At 36.1% G+C, this 16886-nt stretch overlaps 1 protein-coding gene and 1 long non-coding RNA gene across 26 annotated transcripts in view; one reads left to right on the top strand and one right to left on the bottom strand.

The window, feature by feature from the left end:
• Positions 1–16886, top strand: part of TBC1D5 (TBC1 domain family member 5) — a 546849-nt gene that overhangs the window by 375098 nt on the left and 154865 nt on the right. The window lies entirely within an intron of this gene.
• The window catches only part of LOC140614080 (uncharacterized), a 121364-nt gene that overhangs the window by 93902 nt on the left and 10576 nt on the right, over positions 1–16886 (bottom strand). For all 5 annotated transcript variants that reach the window (XR_012014969.1, XR_012014972.1, XR_012014971.1 and 2 more), the window contains one exon: positions 772–1035. This is a non-coding gene — a long non-coding RNA (uncharacterized lncRNA). The remainder of the gene's footprint in view (positions 1–771; positions 1036–16886) is intronic.

Genomic DNA, 16886 nt, shown 5'->3' with positions numbered 1-16886 from the left:
GGAGCAATTATCACCAAGGAATGGTTTTCTGCATTCTCATTCTGAGGGTTGTGGCTTTACTAGGTAGAGTCTGGGAGGGTCCTTTTCGTTATAGATTAGAGTCTTTTATTGCACTGCTACCCTGACCACTTGAATGATCCAATGAGGTAATGAATGGGTCAGGGCAAAAGTTTTTGGCATTAGGCACATACCAACTCAAAGACATCACTTATAAAATACACATACAATGATCTTCATAAAACTTACTAAAGACCCCATGTTAGATAAGACTACAACTTGCCAAGATATTTTTAGTAATACAATCCATTAAAATAATTAACCAAATTAGTATTTACCATTTTCAAAATGATCTTATAAGAAATGACTGCTTTCCTGATCTTTTGGGTATATATACTTAGATTTTAAGGCTTAGAACAAATTTAAATCTCTATTATCTTATTTTGATTAAAGGGTACATGGATAATTGATAATATAAAGGTTTTAGTATTATTCCTGAGCTAACTAGATTATCTGTGCTTTATTTGTAGATTGTTTCCCCCTGAAATTGAATGCTCTGTTTGCTTTAAATACACAAAGTCATATCTAGATCACTTTGGAAGGAATAAAAATATTATCAGTTCCAATTACCCATTTTAATATTAGCCTTGGAAGAGTTTGAGATGTTCAGAGGACAAAGTAGGAAATTTCTCCCCTGTTCTGAATCCTTTCAGTACAATTCTATAGAGATATGAAAACCATTTATGTAGAAATTTGTATCAAAAGCTGACTTACCAAGGTTTTGATGTTTGGGTTTAGCTAGATTTTGAAGTGAAAGACCAAATCTCACAATCCTTAGGATGAGAAAGGTATGTTTTTCTTGTCAGTGAGGTTATATCTTAGAAGATTTAGGCTGTCTTTAAAGGTATCAATTAAGAAATTGGAAGTCTTCAGTTTTGTGGTCAAGCAGTCCTAGGTTTTAATCTTGGCCCCATCACTTGCATAGCTCTGTAACCTTTGGCGAGGTACTTAGGCATCTTTGAGCTATAACTGCTTCATCTGTAAAATGGAGACATGATAATTATCTCCTAGAATTGATGTAAACATGAATGAAAATAACATAAAATATTCAAAACAAGGGTCTTCAGTAAATGTTAGTTTCCCTCTGAATTACCAAAGTCTATACATACTTTAAGAATTAACATTCATTTAAATTTCTAAAGCTGGTTTAGTGGGCAACTAATATTCGATAAAGGAGGAAAGACTATCCATTGGAAGAAAGACAGTCTCTTCAATAAATGGTGCTGGGAAAATTGGACATCCACATGCAGAAGAATGAAACTAGACCACTCTCTTTCACCATACACAAAGATAAACTCAAAATGGATGAAAGATCTAAATGTGAGACAAGATTCCATCAAAATCCTAGAGAAGAACACAGCCAACACCCTTTTTGAACTCAGCCACAGTAACTTCTTGCAAGATACATCCACGAAGGCAAAAGAAACAAAAGCAAAAATGAACTATTGGGACTTCATCAAGATAAGAAGCTTTTGCACAGCAAAGGATACAGTCAACAAAACTAAAAGACAACCTACAGGATGGGAGAAGATATTTGCAAATGACATATCAGATAAAGGGCTAGTTTCCAAGATCTATAAAGAACTTATTAAACTCAACACCAAAGAAACAAACAATCCAATCATGAAATGGGCAAAAGACATGAACAGAAATCTCACAGAGGAAGACATAGACATGGCCAACATGCACATGAGAAAATGCTCCGCATCACTTGCCATCAGGGAAATACAAATCAAAACCACAATGAGATACCACCTCACACCAGTGAGAATGGGGAAAATTAATAAGGCAGGAAACAACAAATGTTGGAGAGGATGTGGAGAAAAGGGAACCCTCATACACTGTTGGTGGGAATGTGAACTGGTGCAGCCACTCTGGAAAACTGTGTGGAGGTTCCTCAAACAGTTAAAAATAGACCTGCCCTACGACCCAGCAATTGCACTGCTGGGGATTTACCCCAAAGATACAGATGCAGTGAAATGCCAGGACACCTGCACCCCGATGTTTATAGCAGCAATGGCCACGATAGCCAAACTGTGGAAGGAGCCTCGGTGTCCAACGAAAGATGAATGGATAAAGAAGATGTGGTTTATGTATACAATGGAATATTACTCAGCTATTAGAAATGACAAATACCCACCATTTGCTTCAACGTGGATGGAACTGGAGGGTATTATGCTGAGTGAAGTAAGCCAGTCGGAGAAGGACAAACATTATATGTTCTCATTCATTTGGGGAATAAATAATAGTGAAAGGGAATATAAGGGAAGGGGGAAGAAATGTGTGGGAAATATCAGAAAGGGAGACAGAACGTAAAGACTGCTAACTCTGGGAAACGAACTAGGGGTGTTGGAAGGGGAGGAGGGCGGGGGGTGGGAGTGAATGGGTGACGGGCACTGGGGGTTATTCTGTATGTTAGTAAATTGAACACCAATAAAAAAATAAAAAAATAAAAAATAAAAAAAAATAAAATATGAAAAACAATAAAACTGGTTTAGATGATAAGTAGGAAATACTCCCTCTGTTCTCCAGGTGGCTCATAAAGTCGGTATCCTTTATAAAACTGGTAGTTAAGTAATACCTCTACTCTCCACAGTTACTCCTCTACCTCCTCACCTCTAGCTTCCTATTCTCATGGGCACATCTGGAATCTTTTTACTTCCAGTACTTGGACCATCTCAAAAATTTCCACCTCAGATATGCTACTACTCTGACTTGTCTTCACTCCTTTCATTATCCTGTCTCCAACTCCAGGTGAACATCCAGTTCATATATCCTACTGCTTATTTGTTGTCGTTTATTCCACTGTTATCCTCAATTCTTCAGCTCCTTCTCTGTGCCCTCGTTTTAATTATTCCCTTGTATTTACTCCCAGCACTTTTGCCTCTTCATACGTCTGTGTTATTTGACTAGCAAAACCCACACCCTACTAGTGATTGTAAGTGAGCAGCTAGAGTGGTAGGAAAAACAGCCATGCTTAACTGATGTCACTTTCTCTAGCTTCAAGTAGGCCCTCAGCACTCTGTAGAATCCCTGCTGTATCTCTTCTTAAACATCCAGTACTTCTCTCCAACCCACCACCTTCCCCAGTACGCTTGCTGCTTATTTCACTAAGGACACGGAAGGGAACTTTCTCACATTTCAATAAGCAGATCTTTGGGTCTTCTTAGTATCTCCCAGTTCCCCTCAACAACTGACCTTTGGCTCTACACTTAAGTGTCCTGCTGTCTGCTGCGCAAAGAATGTATTCCTGCAGTTGTATCTTTTTATTTCTGTATTATTAATTTGAACATGCTGTAGTCTCCCTCATCTGAAGGATACACACATCCCTCTCCAACTATTTCCTATTCCTCACTACCCTTTACAGGAAAACTGCCTATACAAAGTAGAGGGGTAACACAATGGCATTTCTTTCAGTCTCTTAAAACCACTCCTAGGCTGCCCCCTACCCTGCCCCATTCCAATGCACATTCCACATGTGGCTCGAACTCACAACCGTGAAACCATGAATCACATGCTCTTCCAACTGAGCCAGCCAGGCACCGCTGCCTACTTTATTTTTATTAATAGCACTTTTAATTTATTATGTATTTATTAGTTTATATTCTAAGTGCCCCACTACAGTTAAGTTCCTGGAAGGCAGGGACTTTGTCTTGTTCATTGCTGTCTTCAGCACCTACAATGGGCTATGGCATATATAATAATATTCTTAATAAACATTTGTGAATGAATAGATTACATTTTCTTTTTTTTTTTTTTAAGTTCTCTGGTATAAAAAATCATTAGGTATTTAATGAACATCTGTACTGTGGAGAGTGTCTGTAATCAGAGGAAGAACAATGGAGACAGACATAGAAGAGCTAGACAAGTGTGTGTCATCACAGAGGCTGGGGAAGAAGAAAGTTGCCAGATGTTGGGTTTTGTCAATAGAAACAAATGTTAAAGAATGTGAGAAAAGCACTACAAGAGATTAAAGAATTAGTGAATGGAGTTAAAAAGGAGTTGCAACTTTGTTAGACCTAAACAATGAGTCAAGTTGCTGGAGCTGGAGGTTAGAAGGTCAATAAGGAGGAGCCTGACTAATCCAGTTAGGAGTTTGAACTCTGACCTCATGCAAGTCGACTAAGGATTATAAATAGGGGAATCCCAAGATCAGATTTTAATGGTAGGAACACATTCAGGGCATTGTATGGAGAGGGAACTGCAGAGAGGCCAGGCTGGGGACAGAAGAGCAATGCAATCAGATGGCCCAAAGGTGATATCTGGACTCTACTGAAAAAGAGGAGAAAAGAATGGATCAGAAAGTATAAAGTAGTATTTATTAGATGTTGAGGAAGATGGCAGGTGAAATGAGACAGGAGTGAATAATATTCTGATTTTTGCTTGGGCACTTGAGATGAAGAGCGCAGCAGGAGCAACTTTGAAGGGAAAAACGAATTCCCTGTTGGAAGTGTTGGGTGCTTACAGGATAGCCAGGTGATGAAGCCCAGTGATTAAGCAGGTTTATATGTAAGTCTGAAAGTCAGAGGGGGGTTACAATCTGGGGAGGGGAGTTGGGAAATAGCACAAAAATGCCTGGGAGGGACTTGTCTCTTACTTCACCAAAGGAGGAGGTGGAGAAGGTGGGTGTGAGTGCTGGTAATTTTGTGGTTTGATGGTGGGAAAATGGGAGAAGTGCTGCCTGAAGCCTGCAGAATAGGAACCGAGGCCATGTATTGAGAATAAAGGTTGGAAATGGCAGGTTGGGAGGTTTGAGGACATCAAAGAAAATTTGAAATAGCCACTGTGATGAAACTGAGAGCGACTGACAAGCAGCAGCTTGAGAAAATTCCAGGAGGAGCTGAGGGTACCACCAAGATTGAATAACTGGCCTCACACAGGGAACTGCTTTTAGAGGATTGTTCTGAAGAACCAGTCAGCTACCTACATGCCTACAGATGGAATGGAAGAGTGATAGAAATCAAAAAGGCTTCAAGTCAGAGACCAGAGATTTTAAACTGGACAGAAAAGGGAACAGTGATGGGAGGAGGGGCCTGGTGGATGGAGTTCAGAAGGTCTAGGACTTAGAATTTGTAATGCAGGGAGATGGGATGACTGAGAGGTGGCCAAGGTAAAATTCGAAAACTGTTTGGTCTGCTGCGTTTTGTTCACAGTGACCCTGGGTGGTTTCTATAAGTGAAGAAGGAGCAGTAATTTGTAATGGAAATATCTTACCAATATTCCTAAATTTTTCCTAAAAGTGCTTTGTATCTATTTCCAGTGATAAAGAATAGAGAAAGTAAATGCTTATCAAAGACTAGAAATTCAAAAGGTAAGAGGATGAAAGATGACAGAACCAGGGCAGTACTTCTTATCTTTGAAATAATTATTCCTGGTCCCCAGATTGCATATTTAGGAAGTGGGGCCAAGGACTGTGAGACAAAGACAAGATGCAGGCAAGAGGTAGCATGGAAAAAAAAGTCACTGGACGTAGGAGTCAGGAGAGCTACTTTCTGGAGTCACTTCAGTAATTTTAACTATTCCTTTTTATGTTAATAATCTAAGATCTATTTTTGTGATGACTTTCTAAAATTGAGTTTCTAATCATTTGGTGTTTTGCAAGTTGTATTTTTTTTATTGTTGTATTTTATCCTCCATAAGGTCAAGGGTCATATTATATTTTTGCATGTTTGTGCTTCCATAATAAATAAGCAATTATTGGCTAAAAGTGAAACTACCAAATTTCCATACAATTAAGGTAATCAGGAAGCTCCTGTTTAAAAATTACCACTTTTAGGTCATGCAGCCTGTCAAGGTATAACATGTACACATATAGCTTATTTGTTCCTCGGCATCAAAGCTGAATATTTCCCCATTATTTATGCCTAGTGTAGTATTCTGTAAAGTGTGTTTGTTATATAAGCCCATTTATGTTGATGGATGGCTTAGTAGAGACTTAGAACAATGATTCTGAAATGATCATCAAGTTATCCCTACGGATGTTATAAAGGACCTAAGCATGGTGTCTCCCATAATTAATATACTGTAATTCTAGCAGCAGAAACTTCTGCCATCCCCTGGCTGTGCAGGAAAGATGCCTTTTAATGGCGTGAAGTGGTGCTTACAGGAGTTCTGTCCATTCTGGACACAGACAAACCTGAAGCATCTTGCTGGTTCCAGGTCTTTTTTATTCCCCCCTCTTTCCTCGGTGCTGTCCACTGAATATGTCTTTATTAAAATTACTGTTTCCTCTTCCCTTACCTTGAATGTAATAATGTTATAAACAATTGATACCAAATCATTTATACCAAATGTCTGATGGACATAATTCCAGTACTTGTGGGTTCACATTGTAAACCCCAAAACCTTATTCATCGTATATAATGTTTTGAGATTTTTTTTTTCAGTTGGGGAAGTTTTATTAATAGAACTATGTTATTCTGGGCCCCCATTTCTAATATATGAAGGCCTAATCACCTCGTGTTATAGAAAATAACTCATATTTTAGAAAGTAACTGAAGCTAGCAGTTCAGCATTGCAATCTTTCAAGAAGCTGTCAAGCATAAGGAAGGAGGAGTACTGTACTGCAGGGTCAGAGATTTAGAAGTCTCAGTTTTGCCACTGTCTCATTTTTGACCCAGACAAGTCACTTCACTTCTCAATTTCCTCATTTGCCTGTTTGCCACTGGCCTGCCAGATGGTTGCTGGTGGGTAATCTATGGCAGGTTAAGTCAGTAGAGAAACAGCAGAACACTTATTGATGATCATCTAGTTGGAAGACGAGCAGTTCTTAGCAATAGATATAAAAACAATGATTGTGTCCTACCCAGATTACCTGTCATATGTGCCGACGAAGACAGTACTAGCAGATCTAGTCATGTCCAGTTCTAACATACCATGGTTCTTAACTGGATTTTACAAAAATGACTTAAGGATGTTTGTTCAAGAATGATGTATGCCAGGTACTGGTTTTATAGTAGTGGGGGGAAAAAGCAATGAACAAAAAATCCCTGCCTCTAATGGAGCTTCTATAATACTGGGGGAGATAGACAGTAAACATAAAACATGGATTATGTCAGGGAATATTAAGTGGTACGGAGAAAAGTAGATAGGAAAAGGATCCAAAGAGTACTGGAGGACTTCAAATTAAGAGTTGAAATTTTTAATTGGATGGTCAGAGAACTTCTCACTGAGAAGATAACATTTGAGTAAAGACCTGAGGTAGCTATGGGAGCAGATCATGCATGTGTCTGATGAAAAGCCTCTAGGCAATTGATATTACAAGTACCAAAGTCCTAAAGCAGGCCTATGTCTGCTGTGCTCAAAGTATAGCAAAGAAACCAATAGGCTGAAACAAAGGAAGCCAGTAAGAAGTACAGTAGTAAGAAATGAAGTCAAAGGGTATAACCAGGTTGTGTAAGGTCTTGAAACCCAGTTTAAGGATTTAGGCTTTTTCCTGAGATGATATGCCAGGAAATTTGAACAGTGGCATGACTTACGTTTTAAAAGGATCACCTTAGAATCAGTGATGAGAATGAACTGTACCGAAGACAAGGGCAAAAACAGGGAAGTCAGTTAAGAAGTTATTGAAATAATAATGATTTTCCACTAGAAGTAATTTTCTACCAAATAAGCTCCACGAGGACAGGGATTTTTGTCTGTTTTGATTACTGCCATAACCTCACTATTTATAATTGTAGTTGGCATATATTAGGCCCTCAAATATTTTTTAATTACATGAAAGACTAAATGTTTGGTTAGTCAAGGTGAAAGATGATGGTGGTATCAGCAAAGTAAAGTTGGTATCGAGATGGAAGACCAGGGTGCTGTCAATAAAGTTGGTGACAAATGGTCAGATTATGAATATATTCTGAGGTAAAACTTGTAAGATTTGCTGATAGACTAAATGTGGGTTGTGAGAGGAAAAGAAATCAAGGAAGATTCTCAGATTATTGGTTGCTGAGCAACCAGAAGGGTGGAGTTGCTATTTGATCAATTGGGAAAAGTGGTGAGAGAATTGGGAGTTTGGCATTGGATATTTTTAGTTTGAAATGACATTTTAATATTCAAATAGAGAGGTTCTGGTTCCAGGTGAAATGCAGCAGGTACACTCTACTCTGTGTCCCACTACATGCAGCTATAAAGGCTTATCAGAACGAATGAAATAGCCATATGAGAAGTTGGAGATAACTAAAAAAGACACCTTGGAAGACCAGAATTTGAAGCATCACCAAAGTGGCAATGAATTTGCCATTTCCCACCCTCCAGTGTCCCCACGTGGATGGGATACAGCTCTGCTCTCTTTGATTTATCAGCTTTTTTCTTTATCAGTGTTTTGAATATCAGAACAAATTTTTCCCTGGTTTCTATAAAGTATTATTTTGTGTGTAGTACTTGTTTATATTTCCATGAAAATATTTGATCTTCCTCAGATTTTTTCCTTACATGTGACATTCCTAGTTCTCTAGAAAATGAATAAAGCCACGCAGAATTGATCTATTCTACCATCTTTTTCCCCACTGAGCTTTAATAGTAACTCAGATTTTTAAAAATTCTTTGACTTATTGACCTTTTGTTATTTGGTTGCTTTTAGCATTCAAGGTCTTTGTGACTTAAATTGCCTGTTTGTTTGTTTGGTTTTTTTTTAAGTCAAGGTTTTTTTTAGTTTGACAAACACAAATATTTGTTCTGTGGTCAACACATATACGTGAGCCTTCAATTATGCCTCCTTGTAGTCCTTGCCTCCCTCAGCTCCAGTCCCTGGCAACCACGCGTATGTTTAGTCTCTATAGTTTTGCTTTCCTGCAAAGTATCATATAAATAAAATCTTGCAGTATGTAGCTTTTTAAGTCTGGTTTCTTTTACTTAGCTTAAGACATTTAAGATTCACCCATGTTAAAAAAAAAAAAAAAAAAGATTTACCCATGTTGTTGCCTGAATCCGTAGCTTATTGCTTTTTATGATTTAGTAGCATTCCAAAGTTTAGATGTACCAGTTTGTTTATACCTGTACCAGTTGAAGGACACGTGGGTTTTTCCAGTTTCAGACATTTAGGAATAAAACCACTAGAAATATTTGTGTTGCTGTTTATGTAAAGATAGTTTTTCTCTTGGATAAATACCAAGGAAATGGATATGTGTGTGTGTGTGTGTGTGTGTGTGTGTGTATAAAAGCATATATGTATGCATATATATATATGCATACATATATGCTTGTGTGTGTTTAACTTTATAAGTATATATTTAACTTTATATATTTTAGTAAGTATATATGTATATATATAAACATATATTTAACTTTATATATATTTAGTAAGTATATATTTAACTTCATAAGAAACTTCTAAGTGGTCTTCAAACTGCTTTAAAAAATGACTTCTATTTTGCATTTCCAGCAGTAGTATATTAGGATTTCAGTTATTTTGTATCCTTGTCACCACTTGGTTTTGTCATTTTTTAAAACTCCATTCCAGTGGGTATGTAGTGGTGTCTCATTGTGGTTATAATTTGCATTACCCTAATAATTAATCATGTTGAGCATCTTTTCATATATTTATTATTTATATTTCTTTTTTGGTGAAGACTCCATTTTTTAAATTTGTTTGAGTTATGATCATTGTTATTTGTATATTCAAGAAATAAATCCCTTTTCACATATATAGTTTGTAAATATTTTCCCCCAATATGTTGCCTGTGTTTTCATTTTATTAACAGCGCCTTTCAAAGAGACATCTTAAATTTCAATGAAGTACAGTTTATCAGTTTTTTTCTTCTATGATTTGACTTTTCAGTACTAAGAAATCTTTGCATACATCAATGTCACAAAATTTTATCCTACTTATATTCTAGACATTTTATAGTTTTTGCCTTTAGATCTATTATCCATTTTAATTTAATTTTTGTGGATAGTGTGAAATACAAGTCCAAGGTTCATTGTTTTGTAGTGGATGTGCATTATTCCAATATCATTTGTGACTGTGTTTCACGATTGAATTTCCTTGACACCTTTAGCAAAAATCAATTGACCATATTGTGGAAGTCTATTTCTTTCTTTAAAAAAAAGGGGATCCCTGGGTGGTGCAGCGGTTTGGCGCCTGCCTTTGGCCCGGGGCGCGATCCTGGAGACCCGGGATCGAATCCCACGTCAGGCTCCCGGTGCATGGAGCCTGCTTCTCCCTCTGCCTGTGTCTCTGCCTCTCTCTCTCTCTCTGTGTGTGACTATCATAAATAAATGAAAAAAAAAATTAAAAAAAAGATTTTATTTATTCATGAGAGACAGAGAGAGAGAGACAGAGACATAGGCAGAGGGAGAGGCAGGCTCGCCATGGGGAGCCGGATGTGGGACTCAATCCCAGGACCCTGGGATTACCACCTGAGCCAAAGGCAGATGCTCAACCACTGAGCCACCCAAGTGCTACCCCTGTGAGTCTATTTCAAAACTTTGTTCTGTTCCATTGATCTGGGTGTTTTTTTACCAATATTATGTTGTCTTGATTCCTATACCTATATAGTAACTCTGGAAATCATGTAGTAGGAGTCTTCCAACTTTGCTTTTCTTTTTAAAATTGTTTTGGCTATTCTTAATTCTTTGCTTTTCCATTCATATTTTTTAATTGGCTTGTGATTCACCAGAAATCTTGCTGGGGTACGCCTGGGTGGCTTAGTCAGTTAAGCATCTGCTTTTGGCTCAGGTCCTAATCCTAGGGTCCTGGGATTGAATCCTACATCAGGCTCTCTGCTCTGCAGGGAGCTTGCTTCTTCCTGTGCCTCTCTTTCACTCTGTCTCTCATGAATAAATAAATAAAATTTTTTAAAAAAAGAAATCATGCTGGGATTTTGATTGGGATTACATTATATCTATAACATCAATTGTAAGAAAATAGACATCTTAACAGTATGGACATTTCTAGTCAATTGACATGGTGTATCTTTCCATTTATTTAGGTATTTGTAGATTTCTCACATTATTTTTTGACAGTTTTCAGCATATTACGTATTTCACTTATATTCATCCCTAAATATTTTGTGGGTTTTTTGGTACTAATTATAAAAATGCTACTGCTTTTAATTTCAACTTCTAGTTGTTCATTTCAGTACATAAAAATATAATTGATTTTGGTGTATTGACTTTCATCCTGTATCCTTTCTGAAGTTACTTATTAGTGTAAGTTTTTCTATAGATTGTTTGGATTTTGTAGAAAATTGTCCTCTGCACTTACAGATAATTTTACTTCTTCCTTCCTAATCTAAATGCCTTTTTAAACAGCTAAAAAATGATTTGCTAATATCTTCTTAAGGATTTTTGTACTTATAGGGACGCCTGGGTGGCTCAGCCCTTGAGCATCTGCCTTTGGCTCAGGATGTGATCCTGGAGTCCCAGGATCGAGTCCCACATCGGGCTACCTGTGTGGACCCTGCTTCTCCCTCTGCCTGTGTCTCTGCATCTCTTTCTCTCTGTATCTCTCATGAATAAATAAAATCTAAAAAAAAAAAAGGGGGGGATTTTCATACTTAATGGGCTAGTGGACATTGGTCTGCAGTTTTCTCATGGTTTCTTTGGCTTTGGGATCTTGGTAATGCTGATCTCATATAAATTTCTGCTTTTATTTTTTCAGGAAGAGTTTATGTAAAATTAGTATTATTCCTTTCTGATATGTTTAGTTGTAGATAAAGTTTTCCTGTTTCTTTACATGGTTTGTGTTTTTTAAATTAAATCTTGCACATTTTAAATGTTATGTTTTGAATTTCTGAGTTTTGTGATATTCCTTTAAAGAAATGTTGAGTTTACTTTTTGACAATCTGTTAAATAATTTTTGGATCATATTGGTCTTTTTGATGCTTGTTTTTAGGCTTTTTAAAAATTATAATTCTAATATATCCTCTACACAAGGACCAATTTAGCTCTCCTACTAAGACATGACACTTATGGGATTTCTATCAAATTCCCCATGTGTACACCAATCTCTCTGCAGTCTGTTTAGTCAGAACATGAACATTGCCCAGCCTCATAAAACCTTCCTGTGATTTTTACATTCCCCAGTAGTAGTTTTTCCTCTGATAGTTTTTCTTTGCTGGCCTATCAGAGGTTTATCCTACGCATGTACAGTTTAGTATTCAGCACATACCCTCTGTACAGAGTTCTGGGATTCTTTCTCTATATAAACTTACTCCGTTAAGGTAACATGTCCTGCAAATGTCCCACAGTCTCTGTTTTCTCACCCAGTAAGACTGATATATTCTGCTTTGGGCTTCCCCTTTTTGCCATGTGCTTTCAAAAGTGCTTCCAGGAAGAAAACCATGTATCATAGAATTAACCCCACACACACACACACTTGGGTTAGAATTATAATGATGTACTACAATGCATGCTTTCTAATGTTTCATATATTTTATCCAGTTTCATGTGTAGAATTGGCTATTCCATAATGGTCTGAAGGGGAAGTCATGGCTAATTTTAAAAGTAAAATAAAAATAATCCTAGTCTAAGAAGATAACTCAAAAAAAATAAGAAAATAACTCCTAAAGCAAAGGAAACTGAATTGTTTTATTTGAAAATAAAACAATTTTCACATACATAATAAAAACAAAAATGAAGTATATCAGACAAAATGAATTTAAGTCAAATAGCATTGAATGAGATAAATGAGAAATTTTATAGTGAAAAAGTTTACAATTCACAATGAAGACTCTTCTTTAATCATTATACAACCCTCCCCCAAAGAAAAAAATGATTTTGTCATGTAACAGCTTCAGGAAATGTAAGAAGAAATACATAGAAGTGCAACAATAAATAAATTACTTGTACCTCTCTCTCATTCACAATAAGTCAGGCCAACTCACTATAAAGTAGGGATATAGAGAACCTAACTATTTACATTTAATAAGTCAGATGTAAGTGATATATATCAAAATCTGTGTACTATAAACAGAGAATGAAATGAGTGTGTCCATACAATATTTATTTTTACAGTAGCCACAAACAAAAATGTCAGTAAATTTCTCTTAACAGGAAAGATACAGGTTGCATACTTTGGCAACAAAACTTGAAACTAATAACAAAAAAAGAAACAACCCCCAGTGAAAACCTATTATAAAATATGAAAACTCTTTATTCTTGTACTAAAAGGAACTCTAAAATTGCATAATTTTTAGAAAAAAGTGATAAAGTATGTTGATCAGAACCTATTGATTTTGACTAAAACAATAATCTTAGAAGTTCTTAGCCTAATACTCTTAAAATACTACATGAAAAGGAGTAAAGATATGTGAATTAGGTATGTATCTTAAGTGATAAAGAATACAACAGCAAAATAAATCTAAAGAACATAAAAAAGGAAGGAGTTAAAAGTAAAAGCCCACGTGAATTAGTAAGAAAACATAAATGACAACTAATGCAGAAGGAACTGTTTCTTTTGGGGGGAAATACATGATAAACATCTTAACATAGTTTAAAATAACAGAAAAATACAAACTATATGTGCATAAATTAAAAATAGATTACTAAAGTACAAATTTGTCAAAAGGTATGTATTTCCAGTTGTAAAGTGAAGAAATCATGGGAATACAGTGTATAGCATGGTGATTAATAATACTATATTGTGTATTTGAAAATAGCTAGAGAGTAGATCCTAAAAGTTCTTAACACAAGAAAAAAAATTCTGTAGCTGGTGATATTAATTGGATTTTTGTGGGGATTATTTGGCAATATGTGCAAGTATTGAGTCATTATATTGTATACCCAAAACTAATATAATGTTATGTCGGCTATACCTCAATAAAAAAATAACTTTTAAATTGCAAAAATAATTTTAAAAAATATACATTCAAGTATAGCCAGAAATGTTCTGGGATAAAAGAGTTTTTATTAGCCCACCCGCTGAAAAATGTATTATAGATACCATAATTATAACAGTTTAGAATTGGCACATAATTAGATATATTGGTAAAATAAAATAGAGTATCTGAAATAGACCCTCAATACATTGGGGAATTTAAAATATGATAAAAGCAGAATTTCAATTCAGTGGGAAAGCAATGGATTACTCAGTAAAACCATTTGGTAAACCATGAAATTAAATCTCTAGTTTTGCACTGTAACAAATGCCAGATGCATCAGTGATATAAACAAAACTGGAATAAAATTATTATTTTTATATTCTAAGGTGGAAAGTACAAAAACCGATAAACCATGAAGAAAAAGCTTGGTAAATTTGACAACATTACAATAAAATTTCTTCCTGGGAAGAGAAACCTCCCTGTAGTCTGTGAAAGATGGAAAAAGTTAATAGGTCACTAAAATTTCCTTGGATCCTGGTAGCTTTTGTTCCCAGGATTATATATTCTTTGAATAGTGATTCTCAAACTTGTACTTGCACCGAATCACCCCGAGGGTTTGTTCAAATACAAATTACTGGGCCCTGTACAGAATTCCTGATTTAGTAGGTATAGGGTGGGTAAAATTTAAGAATTGCAATCTGAACAAATTCCCAGATAATGCTACTGCTACTAGTCTGGGACCATACTTTAAAAACCACTGTTTTACCATGTTCCTAAAGCCTCTCATTTTCCCCTGAGATCAGAGATCCACTAATATTGCTCTTTGTAATCAAGTTCTAAATCAAACTAAGATGTCAAGGAAAACATGAAGTAAGCAGTTCACTTTTTCCCATTATATAGTTAGAAGCATAAAGACCTATATGAGGGTCATCTATGTAGTATCATACAGAATAACAATGGAAGAATTCTAAATGCCCTAAAAGAAAAGAATGGCTAAATCATGATATATCCACTCACTAGAATAGTATGCAACCATAAAAAATGATAAGGTATTTCTATAAATGTGGTATGGAATGATCTCCATTTTATTTTATTTTTTAAGATTTATTTATTAATTTAAGAGAGAACACCAGCAAATCTTGGGGAAGGGTCAGAGGGGAAAGGAGAGAGTTTCAAGCAGACTTATCCCATGACCCTGAGATCACAACCTGAGCTAAAACCAAGAGTCAGACACTTAACTGACTGTGACATGCAGACACCCTGATCTCCATTTTCATAATCATTGTTAAATTAAAAAATACATGGTACAGTATGTTCCCATTTATGTTTTTAAAAGGTGCATGTATGCATTAAAATGACTACGTTAAGAAAGAACATTGACTGCCCTTAGGAAGGTATATTTAGAGGTAGAGGATCCGGGATAGGAAGGGAAATGTCTTCTCATTGCATGTCCTGCTATAAGTTAAAATTCTTTTTCACCCTTTGAAAAAAAAAAAAAAAGTAACAGAACAATAGCTCTACATACTTTTCATTTAATTCATAGGAAATAAAAGAATTAGGAAGTGAGAAAGATGGCCAGAGAAGAGGTCATAGTAAGAAAACAATGGTTCAGACTCTGAGAGTGCAGATTTGTAGCTTCTCAGCAGCCAGCACTCAGCCAGTACCGGCTAGCTACTGTGGAAAGGAAATGAGTGTTGTTGATGGAAATAAATTTAAAGTATTTTATGTGATGTTTTTGTGCTTCATATTTGAGTTGGTTTATGAGCAGATTAATTTATGAACATATTATATACCATGATGTCCTCAGTAAGCTAGACTTCACTGAGTTTCTCTTCTCCGTTAGACCAATATACAATTCTAGACCTCATAAGTCTTTCTAAAACCGGCTGACCAAAAGTGGCAATTAATTTTTCTTTGTAAGTTCTTAGTTCTTTATAGTTTCCTTAATGAGTTTTCTTGGGAAGAAGCACTCTAAATCTTGGTAGGATACTTTATCTGTAATCACCACTGTATTGTAACTGAGGTGCTCATGAAATAGCACATCATGATTCATCAGAATAAGTCCTTCAGAAAGCCCCGTTCTTCTACTCTGAGAAACGCAGTTATCACACATTTGACAGCAATAGTAGATATTGTGCATCTTGAGTCTTGAAAGTTAGTCATTAATGTGAAGAGGTGATTTTTTAATATAAATCTGAATTAGATCTCCTTTAGGAATTAAAGAGAATTCTAGAGGAGTATAAAAATGTTGGAGTAACGCTGAGCTAGGAGTTAAATTATCGTGTAAATCTGTAGTCTCTTTTTCATTGCGGCATGCTCAATCTGTGCCATTTGCCTCTGTGGAGGCATCTGTAACTTGCAGGGGCCAGCTCTGCCTGTTTGGATCCATGATATATGTATTGGGGGTGAGCAAAGAAGTCACCGATCTCTGACACATGCAGGAGCTTTCCCATAAGTGCATCTAGTGCATATCTTCCACAGACCACTGAAATAAAACTGCTTTTAGATGGTTAAGGCATATTTTTAGATGATATATTTGGTAGTACTTTTAGAAATTAAAAAAGTCATAAGTGCATATTTGCCATTATCATCAAACTGTGTTTATTTTAAAACATTGAGTTGCAATCTTCTGTGCATAAGGAAACATTTTCCTTAATGTATATTTGTCCTTCTTTAAAAAAAATTTACACATATATAGTTGGCTGTAAAGTTGTCTGGGCACTAAACTTTAGCTATTAGCTACGGAGCTAGGGATAAAATGAAGCAGCCAACCCCTCTTTAACCCTCTTTTGTTTCCCTGTTACTTCTATTACTAGGGAAAGGTTAACTTGTGGTGATTGAGTTGGGCTTCTGAATTCCTCACCAAAACCACACACCCAAAGTAATACCTGTGGTGGTGCTAACTGTCTTTTGCCCTCCCTGGCTCCTTCAGGTTTTCCTTGTCCCTCTCTGTCTCACCCTGCACCCTGGTAAGTCATCTGAGCCCCATGCAGATACATTCAGCTCATCATTTATATGCATTAATGGGTAGGAATAGGGCATTTATAATTCTAAACGGTAGATAATCCAAAAACA

This window comes from Canis lupus, chromosome 22, assembly GCF_048164855.1.
Source record: "Canis lupus baileyi chromosome 22, mCanLup2.hap1, whole genome shotgun sequence".
NCBI lineage: Eukaryota > Metazoa > Chordata > Mammalia > Carnivora > Canidae > Canis > Canis lupus.
This window is presented reverse-complemented; position numbering and strand designations above follow the sequence as displayed.